General features: G+C 37.7%; 1 protein-coding gene across 1 annotated transcript in view; it reads left to right on the forward strand.

Moving 5' to 3' along the window:
- The first annotated feature begins 233 nt into the window (after positions 1-233).
- Positions 234-22,714, forward strand: part of dnajc5ab (DnaJ (Hsp40) homolog, subfamily C, member 5ab) — a 32,290-nt gene continuing 9,809 nt past the window's right edge. The window contains exon 1 of the mRNA XM_059333957.1: positions 234-445. The gene's annotated coding sequence lies outside the window, so the exon portion shown is untranslated. The remainder of the gene's footprint in view (positions 446-22,714) is intronic.

Here is a 22,714-nt window from a genome sequence, read left to right on the forward strand (position 1 = left end):
GATTATGAGATTTTTAATCATGTTTCAGTGTTAAATATTAATGATCCAAATACCCAAATAACAACATATATTATGTCAATTAAAATAAACAACTTCACTGTAGAAACAAGCACAAAAACCGCAACCAGCTTTATAATAAACGGATTTGGCAACCCAGCGAGAGACTTCCTGTCGTATAGTGGACGCGCTTTTCTGTCGCCGTGAACGCGCACTGAGAAAGAGGGCGGGTGAGTAAGTGAGTGAGTGGGTTTCCGCGCGACCGCTCCGCTCAGCCCGGATTGACAGCTCGCTCCCTCCTGGTGTAGCCGTTAGCTCGGTTGGCTGTACTACCGGCTTCTTGAATGGTTTAGCGGCGGAAAGCGAAGCACAACTGGGATGCGAGTGTTATAAGAAATCGAGTTACGCTTCTTTTTGTGAGAGAATACAGGAGCCGCCCTGAGACAAGGTAAGAAACGACACAGTTAGCCAGAGGGCTAACGTTAGTCAGCTTTGCTGCCCTTGGATTAGTTAGCGAGCTAAAAGCTAGCTGGCTTATTCAAACCAGGCGCAGGTCGGAGCATGCTAGGCTAACCAACATGGATGCTGTGTGTGTGTTCCTTTGATGCAGAGATTATCCGCTTTAACCACGGTTTGATTCTCGAGCCGACCAGTATTTTCTAGTTCGGGTTGCCAGTCACGAACCGGGAGCTGTAGCTACGTTACAGGATGTTGGTGGGTCCAGATCCCGGAGCGTCGTATCGATTATTGTAAAGTGACAGATTTAGTCAGTGTGGAGTAAAGACTGAGAAAGACATCACAGCATAAATCCGGATTTGTAGTCTGCAGCCAAGTGAGGCAACAATGTGGGGTTTATTTTATTATTATTATTTTTAAATCTCGCCTGTCTGTGTTTGGGGATGTTGGAGAGACAGGTGCAACTTCCCTTGCAAGTTGATTATTACAGATTTTTTTTCGGACTGATTATCGATTTGGCGACAGATATAATGATTTATTTGAGGTGGAAGCAACATACACCCTTTCTATTTTGCATTTTGCAACGATATGACTATAGTCTCTTTAATAATAACTTTTGAATAAATAAAAAATAAAGGGCTCAAGAAGCATCAGTGTACAATCAGTATTAGTCTATTTAGATAAATAGTGAATAAAAATGAATGGCTAAATAAACATCAGTGTATGTTCAGTATCAGTCAATTGCTGATCATTTAAATTAATAAAATAAAATTGCTGTATAACAACATTTAAACTTCGCCCCAAGCTTTTTTTTCCAGCATTATTTGTTCTGTAAAAAAGGTTTTCATTGTGGCACATACCAGAAGGGGGGCTGCTATGTAAAATGTAAATAAAAAACAAATGTATATCAACAGAAAACACAGTTTATCAGTTTGGACATAGGATATATTGTCTGATTGTGTCCCATTTGGGGGGGAATTGGGGTTGTATACGCCCATACTGATGATAGGCCAATATCGACCGTTAAATCAGTCGGGCTCTTATTAATAGTATGTCAACACAATAGCCAGGCTATTTAAGAACATATAGCTTATATAGTCTAGATGACTTCCATTGTGTTCTTAATATGGTAGTTCCTATTATTGGTTTGCATTGGAGCGGATCTGAAATAGCTGCAGCAGAGCTGCTGTCTTTTTATGTCCTCGTGATGTGTATGTGGAGTGGCAGGTGGTTTCACAAACTGGCTGACTGTGTGGGTGTGTGACAGTGTGCATGCATGTTTATGGCAAAAGATGTTATAAACATTTGATCTTGTGAACTTTATTATGTACAGTTGCAGTTTTTGCCCTTGTCAGCCACTTCAGCTGTATCCAGCCCAGTCCTACGTCCTGTTGCTATGTTTCATTGAGCAGGAAACATAGATTCTTTCACCTTTACTCTCCCACATGTGACTCTTAGCACACACATTTATTGTCAGAAATTATTAAAATATAATGCATCTGTGCTCATTCTGAATATAAGTCGCCTACTTTGTATTGTTTGATGATATTTAGTCACACTACAATCCACTGTGGTGATGTTGCTATAAATGTTTTGTATTTGTGCAGTGTTTGATGTGATGATATTTTCTGGGAGTGTGTCACTTCATTAGGGCTGTTCTCTCTTAGTCGATTAGTTGACATGAATTAATCAGTCAAATGTATTCTTTTTTTCTTGCTGAATGAGTTATTTCCAAGAAATGTATGAGCTCATCTCTGGCTGAAACAAGATTATAAATGCTGCATGGTTCTTAATTGATGAACTCAGTTTTGCTGATCTTTCGATGATATCATTTTTATTGATTTGTTGACAAATCATGTCTGTATTAGTTGAGTACAGCCCTCTAATTTAACTGTCAAACTAGCAGGAGAATAAAATATTTTAAAAAGCACAATCCTCAGTATCAGAGCAGATACAGTGCTACAGTCATTTGGCAACTGAGAAGTAATTTGTCTATTTTTAGATACTGTGACCAGCACTTTGATTAAGACAAGCTTTTGGTAATAATGTGAAGAAGATTTCTTGCTGTGTCTTTGAAGATACATTTTTATTTCTGCCTCTCTGTAGTGTCACCCATTCTTGAGTTTTTACAACCGGAGATTACATCTTTAACTAATGAATGACATGCTCTGATCAGCAGCTGCATAACTTCATAAAGTACTGACGTTTGTTGTTTTTTTCTGGAAAAAATACTGAATATTGTCATCACCAGAAAAAGTATGTATCTGTACTGGTGGTGAACCTTTACTCAAATGCCCAAGTGCACCATCTCACAGTGGCTATTCCCGTTTAGATACCGTACAAACCTTTTTTAGAGAAAATATTATCGTGTCTGTGCATCTCAGCTAAACAGCCAGACAGTAAAGTGTTTTAACAGTTCAGCCTCAGGCTGCTGTGAATTCAGAGGTGTGACCAGTTATCATCTGTTTTCATTAAGTGCTTAAATTATGCATTAATTGCATCAACTTGAAGGAGTGGCTCTTTCTTTTCCAGCAAGTTATCACTGAAACAATTCACATCTGAGTCAGTTTTATTTTACAGGAAACATTTGACCAAATCATATTATTTTTTATGAGTCAGCTGGTCTGTGTAAGGGGTGAGGGGAACGCGTGATGGTGGATGATGTCATTTGGTCATCAGCCACTGACTCATATAAAAGCCAGTCGCATCAAATCAGGTTACACCTAGATAAGAGAGCAGTAGTAGGTCAGAGAGGGAGATTATCGCTGCTGCTGCCTCACTGCAGCTACAGCACACTGGGAACTGAATGAGCTTCACTTCAGTTGGTCATTTATTATAAGAACTAGAGCTGTAACTTCTATTTATTTTCATTATTGATTAATCTGCTGTGGTACTTTTCCATTAACTGGTTTGTCGTGTTGTCTGTATCACGTCAGAAAATTGTGAAAAGTGTCATTTCACTTTCCCAGACTCCATGGTGACGTCTTCAAATGCTCTGTTCTGTGCAAAATGTATTTGCAATGACATGAAACAAGAGAAAAGCAGCAAAGAAGATGAAAGTTTCAGGGTTTTGCATGTAAAATGCCGCCAACAATGGTGTGCCAAATGGGCAAGTCCTACTAAATAACAACTTGTTTCTATTCTATGCTTAATTAGATACATTAATTAGAGCCTGACAAATTTATCGGTTGAAGTTTTTACACAATATAATATGCATAAAACAATGCTTGAGGTGATTTAGAAATGGTGTTAGCCATTTATTTATTTTAATTTATTCTTTATTTTCTTGGTTATCATTTCTAGAATTGGTTGAAAATGTAAGACATTGTACATAATATGGAATAATGATATTAAATATTTTTAAATAAAAATATTTGTTTAAAAAGCAGCTTATTGGTGCAAAATCTATGCTTAATGCATATTAAAAAGTCAGCTTTTTCTCCTGGAAGAAGGAAAAGATAGATATATAATTTACTTATTATTATTTATTGTGTCTATTCTAAACCTGAGTAAGTATGATTGGCTGTGGTGCAGTGTGAAGGCTTCCGAGTGTCTCTGCTGTGACCCTTGAAAACCTAAAATTATCCCCCAGCTGGGTTTCCTACTTTGGTTCACTGGTATTAATATTTGTTTCTCCATATAGAAGACTGGCAGGGTTCGTATTCAGTCTCTGACTTTAGATTCAAAAGAGTCGAAAACAACAGCAGGATCTAAGTTTTACAGAGACGAGTGATTCACGATTGATTGATTCTCATTTTTCAACCCAGTTAGTGAGAGACCTGTCCATTTATTTGTATTATACAGTAATTAACTTACATTCCTTTGCTGTTTTCTTGAGGTTTTTGTGCTTTTTAAAGCTGGATTTGATGCTGTAAAAATGCAGAGTGCCTGCAGGCGTGACCTGACCAGACTTGAAACATTAATTACATTTTTTATCCACGGACAACAGTGCAGTCCCGTTTCTTGCACTGTAAATTAATTTGTAGTGTATTTCAATAAGAGTAGTTCCTTTTTGTCAAGCTTGACTGATACTGGATCAGAATGGGCGCAGTAGTAGTTTGTCAAATTTGGTGATGTATGTTCCAAAATGCAAATATTTATTTTCTTGAAGCCAGCTGGATTTTACTACAGTGACTTTCAGCAAGGCAAATTGTATTTGTGTTGTACCATTCATAAGCAAAGTCATTCCAAGTGCTTTACAGAGGCATAAAAATACATGAAAACAGACATTGAAAACATTAGAAGCTGCATTAAAAGCAGAATTAAAATATAAGTGGATAAAAGTGTTTTTAGATGAGCAATTAAAATGATTTAAAAAAAGATATCTATTGTGTGTAATTTGTGAGAAAGCTGAAGTAAATAGTCATGTTTCCAGCTAACCTCAGGTATTCAGGGAGCTTTTTTCACAGGTGAAACTAAATGCAGCTTCACCTTGCTTGGTTTTGATCCAGGGAACACAACTAAATCATTGCATAGTTAGTATCCTGAATCGTAGGAAACAGCTCAACTCTCTGCTCAAGAAAGTGAAAATGAGCTGGGAAATTAACAGAAATCAAACTATCAAAAATCAGACCATGGTGGGTAAAATTGTCATCAGCTACCATTTATGCAAGTTAAATAGAGCGGAAATGCTGAATCACTTAATCAAGAAATCCACAAAAATGTTGATTGATATAACAAGAACTGCAAATATTTGGCTTTGAATTGATTTGAGTCTAAAGCTTTGGCCCTGGAAATAGAGCTCCACGATTTGGAAAATATATCAAATTGCAGTTGTCAGTGAATTTCACTTCGATATAATCTTTAATCTCTTTTTATTGACTTAAGTTATTGACTTTATGAATATGAATAGTAGGGTTGAGCGATATGACAGCATACACATATTCACGCATGATTTTGCGATTATCACATCTCGCAATTGTCGCACGTTTTTGTGATCTTGCAATTTGGACAGAGTGAAGTTGCAAATAGAGCCTGGGTGGCATTGTGTTGGGACCCTTAAAGATTCCATGTTGGAGAAATTTTAGTGCTTGCTTTAAGCACCAAAATAATTAAATTTGAAGAACAGTATAGTTGTTTTAAACCATTTCTTTAAAGAATTAACAGAGCGATTACATTATTCTGATATATAAGATTACTCTGATATAACATTATATACCATGATGGAATTTTTTGGCCGTATCGCCCAGCCCTAATGAATAGTATACAGTGTTTCCCACAGGATTTTAAGAGATTCTGGCAAACCATCTAGGGGGTCCGGGGGCATGCCCACCCAGGGAGTTTTGTACATTTATAAGTAAAATGCATCAATCTCGTGCACTTTGAGAGCTAAATGAGAGCAAACACCTCACAACATTTTTCACAGTCGGGAGATACTGTATTATAGAATCTTTATTGTTTTGCTACTGTGACATTTTTAATTGCTGTCAACATGCTTTCCACTAGGACCCGGAGCAGCCAGCCAGTGTGCTAGGGGGGTCTGGGGGCATGCCCCCGGATAATCTTTTTCCATAAAAGCCCAAATTTGGTGCCTCTCACCATAGACTGTATATAAATAATGGACGTAGTCACCGTGACGTCACCCATTGGTTTGTGGACTGCCCGTTGGAAGCCTCGAGTTCAGCGTTACACTCGTCGCCATCTTGCGTCGCCATCATGTTTCCGATACGCGGAGCAGACCATAATTGGACTGTGGCGGAGCGCGAGGGATCTGACGACACTGACTACAGCCTCTCTACACCGGCAACCCGACTGAGAGAAGCCGCTGCTAATTCATGTTAGCATTAACTGGAGCATTAACTGGGATGTTAGTTTTGGCTAGCAAAAAAACAAAAACAAAATGTATCTTTCTTACCTCAGAAAACTGAGCAGCGACTCCTTGGAGTGTCTGTTAGTCCAACCAAACGCTGAACAAGACATTTTACTGAACAAAACTTTCAAATGAACTGTCATTAAGTGAAAATATAGTGTGAAAGGGTCAAAGTTATGAGACCAAACCGCTAAACGTCCTCTTTTCTATCTATATAACGTTATATATAACTTTATTGACACGTTGCCATGGATACGCTCTGCTTCTCTCCTGGTGCCGGCTCGCCTTGTCAGTGACCTGTCAATCAAAGCTAGAAACGCCCCAAATCATACGATTCTTTATCTTCTATTTTCTTCTAAATGGGGCCATTATTAGAACTATTGACATCAAATTGTCTTGAAGAAGATTTTTTACTAGCGATTGAGACCATAATGTTGTCCCTGAAAATTTTTTCTGAGGTAATAAATCAAGTGAGAAGTTTTCAAATTTAGCACTGAAATGAATGGGCAGATTTCTTTTGCAGCCAAACTTAGCACCCCCTATTGGAATTTTCGGTGAATTGCAGGCTTTATGCACTTCCTGGTGGCTTCCATGCTCAGGCACGGAGATTGCCGCCTGCCTCTCACGCATTCTAATGCCGCTATTCCATCATATACACTGATCTTATTATTGCAAATTTTAAGAATTATTTTAATGGAGAATAAGAGTTATTTTATGTTTTATTTAAGGCATCTTATTTTGACAGTCTTCTTGAGAAATCTGTGGCGGACTCTGTTAACACACTGTGCTCTTTTGTGATTAAAACAACTGTAATTGTTAGCTAATGTTAGCTCACGGCTACCGAACGGCGTATGCAGCAGTGTGTTTGGACCTCTGATGGCCCGGCCAGGTTGATAGTATTTAGTTCTGCTCGCGCAGGACTGATACAGACAGGTAGGCACGTTTCTCTATCATGCTGGTTTTGAAGCGGAGTATTGTCCCTTCACATGTCAAACTGCATGTAGAGACACAATAAACTGACAGAATATTCAAACTACCCCTATAGTTTACTATCTACAGATGTGTATCGCCATCCTAATCAGAGAAACCTGCAGGTTCCCTGAAGGGAAAACCTGATTTGTTCTGAATAAGATGGAGGCGGCTGATGTCTTCAGGTCACGCGTCTTGTCATGAACGTGTCTTCAGACAGGATGGCGTAACAGTCCTATGATCACAGGTCACATGAGGCTGTCAAATGTTCACCTTCACTTTCACTTCTCCTGCGTCCTCACACTGTTCTTTCTCTCTCTCGCCCTAGCCTGAACTGATCCAGTCTTTCTTTCTGTCCCTTCGTCTCTGTCTCTGTGACCCAGCTGCCTGCACCTCTGTTGCTCAGTCCTCATCAGTCCCACTCCCACCCAGTTTTTTTTTTTTCCGTCACTCCTCTCCTCCTTTTCTAAACTTTGACGATGATTCGACATAGACTGAGTATGTCCTGTAACTAATGGTGTGACAAACAAATCTGGGATGTGAGTTTCACAGCAAACATGTTAATTGTGTTGACACATTTTGTCTGGCGAGTGTTTTATCAAGATAAGAATAGAAAAGTATTTTTAGCAGCGCTGGTTTCACAGCTACACCTGAGCTGACAGGTGGAGTGTTCTGTCAAGTCAAACGTGCAGTGCCTTGCCCAAAAGTATCTCATCATTTAATTTCTCTGTTCTTATTATTATAGGTTATTAAACCTCACGATCTTGTTGAAATGACAACTTCCAAATGTACATTTTAATGAAATATTTATTGTTAACTTGAAGTGCAGATCAACTAAAGTGAAGAACAGACACGATAAATACATTTAAGATGATTAACCAATTACAAAATTAGAAAATGTAAAAACTCTGCAGAGTGATCATCACATAATAGTTTTAGCCATTTGTCTTGTAAACATACAAGGGCTGCAGCTAACCAGTATTTATATTATTTGTTAAATATTTTCTCTGATTAATTGGTTATTCGTGTTGCCTATAAATCTATAAAAAATATGAAAAATTACAATTTCTCAGTATGGACTGTCATTTTATTCAGTTATAAATAAACCTGTATTAAATAAATGTATAAATCCTGAAATAAATAAGTGAGGCAGTTTATATAAAGATAAATGTAAATATAAATATATAAATCAGTCAATACAGTTAAATAAATAAATAGGTTTTTATTTAAAAATTTAGTTTTTTCAAACAAATATTCAATTGACTATGATTTTAAAAGATATAAACAGGTAACACTTTATATTAAAGTACACATATTGACCATTAACTAGCTGCTTTTTGGCTCTTTACTAGTCAGTACAAAACTTATTAATGCCTTATTATGCACTACAATATTCTACTATTTCTAGGGCATTAACAAAGCTATCTTAATTTGCTTTCGTTTAATACATATGTGACCTGCTCCATCAATATGAGTCACATTGACCCCGAAACACATTTTGAGATTTTGATATGTATGTAAAGAGACTTCATGTCAATACCAAAATTATGTTTCTACGCCAAATATTCAATGAGATATGCTCCTCCAAAGTTAGACTGTTATCAAACATTAGTTTTGAGAAAAAGGGCTTTAAAGAAAATGATACAGATTCCGCCATGTTTCACAGGGATTAAAACACATTTATTAAGACTAGACTCCAAATGAACACAATATTTTTGGTTCAAAGGTGATACCCCACATCTGTATGTGTAGTCTACTCATACTGTCACCCATACACATGCACGTGACCACGTAATAAGTACATAATTCCACATGTGTTCATTAATAGTTTTGATGAATTTACAATGTCAATAGTCATGAAAATAAAGGAAACGCATTGAATGAGAAGGTGTGTCCAAACTTTTGGCCTGTACTGTATATACAGACAATGGCCCTTTTAATATAATAATACAGAATATATTTTATATTATTTCATATGTATTTATTATTATTTCATAATTAAACTGTCACATGCATCAAGGAAGCAGGCAGTCCTCTGGTGTTGCTGCTTTTCACACTGCATCCTCTGACAGAGTTGTATGGAGCTTCACAAGATGGACCAAATGTTTTTCATCTATAAAATAAGATAGCATAAATGAAAAATACAGTCATCACAAACCTTTTGGGCTGGCTAAATCATATTGAATCATTGTTGAATGAGGCCTGATCATTTCCATATTATTGCTTCAATATGATCAGTGCATTCACTGATAGACAGACTGCACAGGATTCAATACAGCCCCATATTCAGAAACATAACATATTCACCATACAGTTTATGATTCACCATATCAGATATTTTAAACAATAATTGTACTATACTTTTACCATACTTAAGGCTGTTTATTTTGTTATAGCCTAAATATCTCCTCACCTTTGTGTCTCACAGCAACCCTGTCTCCTACAAATTATGTTTGTATATTACTGTTTAATAATTAGTCTCAGTTATGTGGTGATAAGGTAATCACTGCCTGGATTATGTTCAGAAACAACACTATTTTGAAATATGAAACACTGATTTTCCTCATTATGTTAATAAATGTAATTTATAGGAGACAATAGACACCTAAGACACACCCACACCTGGGCTAACGTTACACACACTGATGTTATCACACATCATGATTAGCTGCTTTCTTAGCCTGCTCTAGTGATTTTATTAGCCCTTACTAACAGAGAAAAAGAGGATCTTGTAGAAAAAGTATAAACACTTACCATATGTCATCTATTTAACCAGATCGCGTCTTCTCACGTCTCCTCCGGTGGAAATAGCAGCTAGCAGGCGCCGCCGTTGTGAAGTTTGCGGCTCCAATGTACTCCCGAGCGACGGTCTCTTTAACATTGTCCTCGTTTAGATAACTACAGTCAGAGACATTTCATGCTACCATCGGCTCATCCATGAGCGCAATATCTTCCTCCTCTTCTTCCTCCAACTCAATCTCTCCGTCATTATCTTGGCTAACGTTAGCTGGACCGTCCGCGTCCTAGTCGGAGGTCCCGCTGTCTCTCCTCTCGTCTCATCACCTAACGCTGCGGTGAAATAGTCCATAATTAACGCTGTCACGTTATCATCACATGTAGCACATCTATCTCTGATTAAATTGAAAAGTTTTACAATGTTCTCCTCACATTAATCCAACTATTTCAGCCAGCGATCTTCAACACTATCTGAACCACGTCATCCAGCTTATCTGTAAACAGCTGTGTGCTACGAAAAACTTTCTGACAACGTTACGTTTAAGAGCTTAAAAACTATACTTATCATTTGAATTTCATATTAATGTTAACATTGTCTTAAAGTTGATACTTTATTTATTCAGAAACGCATAAAACCCCAAAACAGCACCAAATCAGTTTTTTCATGTTTAAACGTGTTTTTACAAGAACGGGCGGCTGCGACTTCCGACTCATTTTGATGGAGCGCGTCACATATAGTTTTGTTGATTGGCCTAGTAGCTGTAGAATATAATATAGCAGAATAGGGCAATATTAAGTAGTTTATAATAAGTATGAAAGAGCCAAAATACGCTATGAATATGCATGCTAATAAACAAATTATTATGGTAAATATGTTTACCTTAATATAAAGAGCTTTTAGTGATTTTCTGTCCAAGAAATTAATTGAATAATTCTTTCATCACTTAAACATCAACATTTACAGATTCATTTAGTAGTGAAATGATGAACACTGTCTGACTGATGGCTGCTCTACTGTCATTGTAGTATACGGTACAGTACGTGCAGTGAGGTTACTGCAGGTCATTACTGTAATGTCTCCTCCTGCACTCTTAGCGTGTGTGTGTGTTTCCATTGAGAAAGCTCTCGCACGACTGCTGACAGACAGCTGATTGGACATCAGCTAATAAATTGGATTGGGCCTTTTAGCATCACAGCATCCCTTTGCCAAGATGTTCAGACTGAAGGGAGAACAGGCTGCAGAGATGTATAAAAGTATCTGAGGAATGTTGGCTCTCAGCTTCATTTTGTTATGCTCAGCTTTCCAAGAGCTGACTGTCAAGTTTCTCCTGATAAACACCAAGTCAAAGGCAACTTGACTTGCAGTTTCACTTTAAAGATGTTTCACTACTGAGACAAGAGGCTTCATCAGTTGATTTTAGCTGTCTGCAGTTATTGTATGTGCTGTAACTCAGCACCATTGTTAATGAGGGTTCTCCACCAATGGGTTTGTAAGGGTTTTTATTAAATAAAATACACGAGTGATTGTCCTGAGTGACTGAGAATCTTTACAGACAAGAAGCAATTTAAATTTATCCATAACACTTTGCATTTTGGATTTTTCATGATCATAGGGGATGTTTTACTCCTCATAAATCACACCACAGTTGGATATTTCTCACATATCCATCTTGTCAATTTGAATATTCTTAAGAATTAAAAGTTCATTGTTCTTTGAAGGGGTGTATTTGCATTATAATCATGTTATCATTATATCAGCAGCATAAATTGGTCTTTTTATATTACAATAATATAATTTATCGCATCATTTCTGGGACAATATATCGTGTAACAGAAATAGTTATTGTGCCAGGCCTAGTCGATATTATATTCAGTTGAAAAAAAAGGGCAGGCAAAGTTTTAAATAACCATTTTATTTTTTTATTATTATTATTTTTTCTGTAAGGTGATAAAGCACAACCTGCAAAGCTGCTTTTATCTCATCCATCTGCATTATTTTGTGCTCTGGCACTTGAAGGAGACAAATTTTGTTCTGAATCTTGCATAAAGCTCTGATGGGCTCAGTTATTATTCTGAATAGTGAGGAGATTCTTGACTCCAGGGGTGTGAAACTGATCCATGACAGGGTCATGTGGCTGCAGGGTTTTGTAGCAACCAAGAGCACACCTGATATAAAATTGATTGAAAACAGTTCAGGTGATGAACATGATTCTAGTCAGGTGTGCTCCTGCAGGCACACCGGCCCTTTGACGGATCAGTTTGACACCCCTGCGGCCTTCACTCCAACTTAAAATGTCATTGTTCTCAGGAAGAAACCAAACAAAATGAGACTAAATTAGTTTAGAGAACTATTTAAGATCATTCGATTGACAGAGATGCGTCACTGGTTGGTTTCCTGGCCTGAATGCAGGATGCAGCTGTGTGGCAGCTGTGTTTACTGTGTCTGTCGCAGCATTGAGGTTGCATTACCATCCATTGATTTTCAGGCAGAATGGCGTGTGTGTGTTTGTAACTTGATCTCATTAACTGACCCACACACTCTTACTGATGAAAAACACGGAGCACAGACATAGGCGGACAGACATCTTCCTTTTTGTGGCATATTGTGTGCCATAATGAGTATTGTTTAGTGATAATGCAGTTAGTTATGAACAGTTTGGAAGCCAAGATTTTCAGATTTTTTTACCCATGTCTTTTAGAACTTTTAGAACTTTAACTCTTTGTATTTTTCGTTTAGTTTTAGTTACTTCAGTTTAGTCTATAAGAGCAAAAATGAAGGCAGCTGCACATCAGATATGTCAACAGATATATTTCTTTAATTCCCTGAAGATGGCTAATTTAGTAGGTAATGATTGGAAACAAAAGCGAGAAATTCTTTACATTTTAAACCAAGAAATCTGTGGTATCCAGTGACTAATTGTTGAGTTATTGCATTTTACTAATTACACTAGCTTGTGCTTGTCCGCCCCTTCTCTATTTCTCTCTCTCGCTCTTCAAAGATCATAAATGTTATCATTAAGCAGCTGATATGAGCCGTGTGAGTGGATAAATAATTTGGGCTGGTGTTTGTCAGAGCATTTTCTCTCTGTTATGAGAGCCCTGTTGATAACAGCAGTCAGGAGCTGTGGTCAGATTCCCAGAAGGCCACTTACAGATTAATATCTGAGCAGTGAGAGAGGAGCTGAAGTGGATTTAAGTGTGTAAATGCCGCACCTAACCTTCCCCTGTTAATATTACATAATATAGTCAATTGAATGCCATTTTTCCATTTAAATAAACAGTGTCTGTCTTCTGTTGCCAAAGGCTTTTAGGAGAATGTTTTTAATGTGTTGTATGTTAAATGAGTGTGGAAATTTGTGGAATGCAGTAATTGAATATTAAGTTATTAACATGTGATAGTAATGTATTCAAATAGGGCTAAACAGGCTGACATGAGGAGAAATGGGAGAGTGAAGCGTAAGCAAGGAAATATAAGTTTGGAAATGGAAAAGGTGATGGGGTTAAGAGATGAAAAGGATATGAAGCAAGGGAAATTGAAAGTAATGAAGAGGATGTGAAAAGAGGAGGAGAGGACGGAGGAAAAATTTCACCTGAGAAAGTGAAGAGAGAAGATGAAATGGGCTGATGTGTTAATGAAGAAGTGATGAGAGAGGTGTAGAGCAGAGAGATGCAGAAGGAGGGGTGGAGGAGAGTGTGATGATGGGAAGAGTGATGAGGGAGGTAAAGGAAGACAAAAGGAGAGAAAGATAATGACAGTGATGGAGAAGGTGCAAGCCAATTAAACACCTGTTCTACCACCACACCAAACTCTGTTCAGCACTTTAAAGTTTCTTTTCTTTTTTTTTTGCTAGGCCTACTTTTCAAAATCGACATGAACCATTAAACAGCACCTTTTTAAAAATAAAATCTGTTACTTTTTTAGCATGTTACTCCTGTTATTTCCTTCTTCCAAAACTGAGAACAACTCAAAAAGCAAATGCCAGGAGTTTCTAACAAAAATATGACAGATGTGTTGACTAGATGCCAAATTATTCAGAGCACACAAATTAACCAAAATTGCCTCCTAAATTACTGTATGACCAGATGCTGTAGCTTTTAAAAGGCTATTTTTTAAACAAAGTCTGGCACAGTGCTCACACATAAAACACACCAGGCTACTTTAAATCACATCAAATCCATACAACTTTTTAGAGAAAAAGGAGGGCAAAACAGTGTCACCACACCAAAGGTGTAGTTCAGCTAAAAATACACAATAAACCAAATCCTTCTGTAAGTTAATGTTTCGTTCACTACCAAGCATGTTTACTGATGTTATTGTCATTTTACCTGCCTCTCCTGTATGCAGGTGAGCACAGGCTAAGCCCTGCACTAGGTGAAATACTGACTCAATAAAACTGACGAATGGTGCATGTCTTCCCCACTGTGCATAAATGAGGGAAACTGAACAATTTAGAATAAATGAAAGCAAAGTTTGTGTTTTATTATCTCAGTGATCTTAAAAATGCACTGGCTTAAAGGCAAATTTCACCCTGAAACTTTCTTTTTTTTTTTTATTAAATTTTTATCCCACGATTTTTGTAACCCACTTTTATTTATCACCCAGTTTTGTCCTATTTCATGATCCTGGGCGCTACCTCGTCCCTGTCTGCCTGGGGAGAGCCCTGAACTGGCCACACGCTTCTTCCGATACATGCAGAGTTAGCAGACCGCTTCTTGACACCTGACGGGGAGATTCCCCGGTAGGACGTAGCGCATGGGAGGATCACGTTATTCCCACCGGTTCCCAAAAGTGTGAATTATTTGTGATTATTATTTTATTCTAATATATTACAATGAGCATCTGTGTAGTCAGCTGTTTCAGGAACTCCTGTGACTTCAGGTTTCTGCTGCGTTTAATTTGTTTTTTGTCTCAAATCAGTAGGATTACTTGCATTTTCAGCCTAAAAACCAAGTAGAGTTACTCCCAGCCAATTGCAGATAGCCATTATGTTCATCCAGTCACCAAACCGTATTGTGCTTTTCATTTACATGCTGTTATATATAACCCATTATTAAAAAATAAAGAATAAAACTTAAAGGTTCCCAAAAAAGCCACACGCAACGCGATGAAATGTTCCAGATATTGAGAGGCACATGCTGGGTCCATCAGCAGCAACACGACAAAGTAAATGTTTTTAAATTGTTTTGTAACTAAACTGGCGAATTTTGTAAAAAAAAATAAATCTGATTCCCAAAAAGTTGGGGCTGTGTGAAACATAAATTAAAACAGAATGCGTCAAATTCAGAATGAGTGTCTATATTTAGAAAAAAAGTTTTCCGGTTTGAATCTTATATATTTTGCTTTGTACTCAAAAAGTTCTCCAACATAAGCTGCAGAAGAGGTCGGCTGTACAGCAAATTACGGCAAGCAGGCACGTATCCCTGCTAGTGTTTCAGGGCCGCGATAGCTTAATATGCTATCCCGGCGCAGCTCACGGCACGTTCTAAAAATAGCACACATGTACAGTCCGTGGTTGTAAAAAAGACTGCAGTTTCTGTGGATTTATGTTGTAAAACCACTGACCTAGTCTTAGGGCAAAAAATGTCTGATAAGCCGTTATAAAAGACAGTTTAAACAGTAAATAAATGTATGTAAATGTCGGAAGTGAAGTAGTTACAAGGGTCACGTAAAGTTACGTACAAAATGTAGGTTACGTTAAAAAACGGGACTCATGTAACTTACGTAAACAACATAACTTAAGTTAAATATGGTTTACTTTTGTTTTAACACGGGACACGAACCCCACTCTTCTGGGTGAAAGTCTGTTGCCTGTTCAACCCATCCACCGGCCAACCGCGGGAATTTGCCCTTTTAAACTTCGTTTGGCTATCGATCACTATAACGTCAGCGAGATGGCAGCGGCCGCATTACAGTGGACAGTGAAATTTGTAAACATAGCTTGTCTTTCGCTGCCTGTACCGCGACCTATACTGACGTTTTGACAGGAGGATAGACTCTTTGTAGTATACATTCTATTAAATGCATCATTGCATTCATTTTTTTTTATTCATTTTTTTTACAGCGTCTCAACTTTTTATGGGATCGGGTTGTACATTCTGGGCATGAAGTGTGCATCACAGGAAAAAAAACACAGAATTTAAGCTGCCTGGTTGTTTTTCAAAATCATGTGCACAGTTTAAACCACAGAAGGAGGACACATTATTTAGCAGTTCCTTAAAACTCACACACACTCTAATACTGACTGAAGTTAAAGTCGCTGTACTGGACGTGTCACTGAGTGTGTCTGGGTGTTGCTGGGACAGAGCTTTGGTGTGCAGTGAACCTTCCCTGGATAAACACAGGTTTAATACCAGACTGAAAGTAAGGACACACACTCACACACACACTCTTATCCCATCAGGAATGGGATTTAGGCGGGTTTACTTGTTTACCCGAGGTTGAACTGTACGCTGCAGTGTGACTGCTCATTGTGTTGATTCAGTCTTCAGTGATGAGGCAGCCAAGTGGAATTTTTACAGTATTTATGTTTGGTAACATCACAGCCACTTAAATATCTTGCTCTACTTAACTTATAAAATCAATTTAAACATCAAAACAACATTTCTGAGTTCAGTCAACTGTGGTTTTATTTTGCTTCACACATGAGACTCGTGACACGAACACCACAGATGTGTTGGCCTTTTTTCACAAGTCACTGTTAAGTCACAGCTATCTGCAGAAGATTTTGAGATAGTGACACTTTCTTGTCAACAGGAAGTGAGACAGAGAAATGCAAGAGGAAGCACCTTCTTCAGATAAAACAGGGGCTGTATCCCAAAGTCAAGGATCCTTCCTTGGTGGGATCCTTCCTTCGGGTCCTCCAGAGACTAAGCCAGAGTCCTTCCTTTCACTGTAATACCGCACAAATGGAACAGCAGGTGTGCGTCATTGCGTAATTGGACGTCCTGCTTAAATTCAGCGCTGCAGTTTAAAAACAGTTATTTAAAAATAACAATAAAGGATGATAGCGGACTGTTGGTCACTGTTAACACAATAAACAAATGTATAGCATAGCTTTGTATACTTTGCACATAGTACGTCATCATCTGACGCATATAAATTAATTAACAATAACTTTAGTGACTGAGGCGGCATTAATTAACTTAACCGGCAATGTATCAAGATGACATTTATTATCTTTTAGCTAAATATTCTGGCATTTGTTTATGGATATGTTTTTGCTTGACTTTGAACACACGTTTTGTAAGTTATGTGGTAACATTCAGTGTAAACTGAAAATACTTGCATATTTAAATGCATATTGCGCTGCCGGCGTCGCTGTTCCTACACTCGCCATTTTTAAATCCCCCAGTAGATTGTGCACAAAGCATTATGGGTGGTCGGAGCGCGCGGAGGATACACACATTCATCTTTGGAATTTGGGCAAAAGAGGGACTCTGTCCTCTGGAGGATCCTGGACATTGGGACAGTCCTTCGGCGGATGTCGATGACGTAGTATCCTTCAAATTCAGCCGTTTGAGGACCCTTCCTTGACATTGGGATACAGCTACAGTTTTTATCAAAGATTTCTCATCCGTTCTTGTTTAAAATATGTGTTCCAGTTTACTGTCTTCTCGATGTTGGTGTGTAAGCAGAGTGACAGTTTCTTTTGATGCAAGCTGACAACAGGAACCCTGGCCTATTTTTACCCAATTTAGCTCACACACACACACACACACACACACACACACAGAGCACTCAACAGAAGAATAAAAGAGAAAAACAGCCGTAAATAAGAGCACAAATAAAAGCAATACTTGGAACTTCTCTGTAATGTATTTACCATATTCTCCAACCATTTGGCTGCTGAAATGAATTAATGTCAGGAGAACTGCTGATTTGTGTGTTAAGCAAGACCCAAAAATCCAGACTTCTCCAAACAAGCTACCCTGTGTCTAAATCTAACCCACTTGTTGTGAATGTTAAACTGTTGTCGAGACTGTAGATTCACATTAAATGTGGAGGACATTGTTCGAACTCAAACTAGTTTAGTTTCTTTGCATTTCTCGTCCTTTTAATTCCTTTGTCATCACCTGAAAATCTTCTGCAGATAAGTGAAACCTGACTTGTGAATATAGCCTCATCGAGTTGATTTTCTAGGCAACACTCATATCCTATCAATACAATGAGATTTTGAGAATATGGGAGATAATTTAAAACATATCAAAGTAGAGTTATTCTAGCAGGGGCATTTGTTGCAGTTTCATAAATATCAGGTGGACCTGTATTGCCTCCAGCCTTTTTTTTTTGGAGCAACTGTGCTCTTAAGACCTTTACACACTGAAGGCGTGACTAATAAACAAAACAAAAATCAAAATAGTCATCTGTGAAATGGTAGAAATGGAAGCAGTGGATCTGGTATGTGCTGTTTGAAAGTTATAAAACTTTACTGTCTTGGTTCAGACTATGTGACCTCCACATAGTCGTCGTCGTTGTTGGTTTGTAATCCTTATAGGTGCAATAGGTGCAACTCATGTCTGTTTTGGTCGATGCCTTTATTTGTGGTGTAAAAGCTCAGAAAAATTTCAACAAGTTCTCCAACATAAACAGCAGAAGAGGTCGTGTGTCAGTACCACAAAATACAGCATGTTGGCACGTATCGCGACTTGTGTTTCAGGGCACATATGTACGTATCGCGGCGCGGAATACCGACGCATTCTAAAAATAGCTCATACATATAGTTTAAACAGTAAATGAATGTACATAAATGCTGGAAATGAAGTAGTTATAAGTGTCACGTGACTGCCGCAAGTTACGTAAAAAACGTGATTCAAGTAACATAAACTTAAAAATACTTTACCTTTGTTTCCACACGGGACGCGAACCCCGCTCTCCTGAGTATAAGGCCGCCTCTTGTTCGACCCATCCACCCCGACCTGACTTTTTTTTGGCGGGAGAACAGGCTGAAAAAGGGGGGGCAACTTTTTTGCCAGTATTCCTTGAATCTGACTAAAGAATACTAAATGTTAGATATGTTCTGTGTAAAACATTTTATAGTTATAAATATGTAAGGAATCATTCTTTACACTGCCTCCAACATATCTTTGGCATTTCTGTACTGCAGTTTTCTTGTTATTCATCTGCAGACATGAAAATTGATAACATTATAGTGCAATAAGATATTGTTTGATATGTCGTGCCAGTTTATTGGTCGTGCCCTAAAAATGTTTGTCTCAGTCTGATGTCTTCAAACAGCGATTGACTTCCCCCTCCAACCCAAAACCTGCAGTTTGTTAATAATAGTATATGATTTGTTGCATCAGTGCTTTTAGCCACATGTTTCTCTTTTAATTGCGTTTATTGTGTTCTTTCCTTGATGTTGTTTGAGGATTTATGTAGTATACAGCTGCGCAGACGGGAATTATAAACACAGACTGCTTCTTATTCGTCTCGTTCAGTGTGATAAATCAGGCCACAGTGAGTATACAGACAGCACTAGCATTTTAATCTCTCATAGGGCTTTTTATGATGTTTTGTTTGTTATGGAGATGATGTTAACATCTTGCAGTTCAGTTTCACAACCTTGGAGAGCCAAGCAGAGCAGCGTGAAGCTCAAACACCACTCAGACTCTTTCTTACTGCAGTAAAACTTGTTATTCTGAGCTGTTGGGCAATGTGAGAAATGTTTCCATGCTGGTTATTTCATGGAATCTCTAAAGATCTCTCTGGTTTTTATTAGAGCCCGACAGATATATTTGTTGACTGATATTATCTGCTGATATTGGCCTATTAAAGTATCGGTGTGTATATGGTGTTTTTTATACAATTAATAATGCAGAAAATGATGCTTGGCGTGATTTAAAATTGTTTTACATTTTTTAATCCTCATTATTTTTAAAAAATATTCAGCAATTGACTGAAACTGAACAGTAATGGTGTTTATTTAGCTATTTTATTCCTATTTATTCTTTATTTCCTCAGTTATCATTTATAGAATTGGCTGACAATTTAATGCATTGTTCATATAATGTATTATTATGTAAAGCAATGATTTCATGAAGTTTGTGAAAATAGAAAAGTCGGTGCACCATCCACATAAAAAAGGTCTATTTTCATTCCAACTCAAAAAAATGACTTTATCAGCTGCCTTATCAGTTATTGATTCATTTTCCCCTCTAAAATCAGTATCGCCATCTGTTTAAAAAATCCCATATATCCGTCGGGCTTTGGTTTATATTAATTAGCTGTGGATTTGTGCAGATGTGGAGGGAATGAATGCAGATTTTGTTCTCGGACACAAGAGCTTGCACCTGGTTTTGCTCGTCTTGATTGGTCTAGTTACGAGTTTCTTTTTCCTTTAAAACTTTGCAAGTGAATGATCAAAATGTTGCTGGACCATTGAAGAATATTGGTTTGAATGGTTTTGATTTGTGTGTGTGAGGGGCTGCAGTTCTGCATGTTTTCATCTTGTGCCACTTGACGAGACGTGAAGAATGAGGTGTGGTCTTTATAAGCACAGATGCAGCATATGTATATATATCCAATGAGCAACTTAAGACCTGAGAATTGACTACGAACATATTGATTCAAAAGTAGCCATTATGACAGATATCAGGATCAGTATTGGCTTTATTGGCCAAATATGTGTGACAAATACAAGGAATCTGACTCTTCACAGTGCTCCCAGGTACTTAAATCGAAAAAAGACAGATAGTTCAACACAGAATAAACTGAGCAAGTTTATTCTGACTTATTCTTCAAGAAAAAGTGCAAAAATAAACAAACAAAAATGGACATTTAAATAAATATACAATATATACAGGTAGCAGGTGATTGGTCCGGTGTATTTATGGGGAGATATATGAATACAGATGCATGCAAAAATAGCTAATAAAAGGCAAAATTATTGTCAATAAGATATCTGGTTATAGTGATGAGATGTACGGTCATGGTCCAAGTTTTATATAATTCTTTCCAATATATATGTTGAATTGGTTTAATTTGCCAAATTTTACTCTCTATCATTATACTATCATTATTAAACATGTTAACTTTTACATGGTCGATTAATTTATATTGATATTTGCCTAGCATAGATTTATCTATCATAGGTATCTATCAGTATGTTGTCCAAAATGTAATGATGTCAAAATTGTTTTGGAGAAAAGAAAAAAAAATGAAATGCAAGAAATTACACTTCAGCATCTATAATGACAAAGGATTTTATCTCACTCCTGCTAGTCATTTGGCGGATTTGTCTGAATTTGGATGATGTGAACCTACATAAAACAAATAATGCTGTAATTAAAGTCTTCCACACTAGTTCAGACCAAAATAAAACAATCTGTGGTTATCAGATTATCATTTTAGTTTAATGCATTTATAAACATTACCTGCTCAGTGACGTTCCTTCAGTGGATTAAAAAGAAATGTTTAAAGTGAGACTCTGGTGTGGAAGCACTCCCACTCACACACGGTCCCACTGTAAAACACAGGCCATATGCTGTCAGCCTCATTACTCTGTGTTAATTCTTTCCGGTCTGTTTGTTCCTGTGAATGGCCAGTTTAATTTACAGCTCATTCAGTAAGGCACACTCTCATTGGCTGTCAGCTCAGGTGGGCAGAGTGTTTGGTTTAGGCTCACTGTGGTGGTTGGATCTGATTATTCACCACACACACACACACACACACACACACACACACACACACACACACACACACACACACACACACACACACACACACACACACACACACACACACACACACAGTCTCCCAGTGTTGATAATCCCTGGAGCATGGATGAGAAGCAGTCATTGGTTAATCCTGGTCAAGTGGGTGGTGAATCTGTGCTGTGATTGGTTAATCTGAGGCACACCAGTGGGCGGGGCTTAGGGAGGTGTTAAATCGATGTCTTGTCAGGCGTGTTGAGGCATTGTGGGGCTGCTGCAGCCGCCATCTGGTGCCATGGGGCTTTAGAGAGACTAATGGCTGACACACAAATAAGGACTTTCAAAAATGAAAATATGTTTGTGCCCCAGATGAGTTTCTGGCTTCTTTATATGCCAGTGAACAGGACACGTCCATATATAGCTTTTCATGTACCGCATGTTTTTAATGGTTTCTCTTTCAGTTGATACTTGCTTTCCCTCAACCTGTGTGTGTTTAAGATTATCACGTGTGTTTAGTTAACGAGCCAGTTACAGTCTGATAACGCCTCAGTTTAACACACATAGTGATAGAGCCTATATGTCGACATAGGATCAAGGTACATTTATTGACAATGAAATGCAGATGTAGTAATTTTATGCTGCACAAGAAAAACAAAACAAACGGCAGTGCATTCAAGAAGTTAACAACAAAACACAAACTAGAGTTCATAACCAAAAAATACAGGAGAAAACAGCAACAATGGACTGAAGGTGATGTCTAAGTTTTACTGGATATCTGCAGTGTAGGAAATGCAACACATCTTGAGCAATCCTGTTGTCGGTACAACTGCGAAGAGCTGTTGAAGGAAAACGGCTGTTACTGAGTCTGCTTTTTACCCCTCATTTGCATAATATAAAAGAAAATAAACAGAGAATATAATACAGTAAAGTAAATACTGTTGGGAATAAATAAGGGGACAAAGCAAGTGAAGATTATACAACAACAAATCAATATATAAATAACTTTCAAAATGAATAAGAATAATTAAAATATAAATCTAAACGTGTGTCCTCCGAGCAGCGTCAGGAAAAACACTTTATTACGTATTTTTACCG

This window comes from Centropristis striata, chromosome 5, assembly GCF_030273125.1.
Source record: "Centropristis striata isolate RG_2023a ecotype Rhode Island chromosome 5, C.striata_1.0, whole genome shotgun sequence".
Classification (NCBI taxonomy): Eukaryota; Metazoa; Chordata; class Actinopteri; order Perciformes; family Serranidae; genus Centropristis; species Centropristis striata.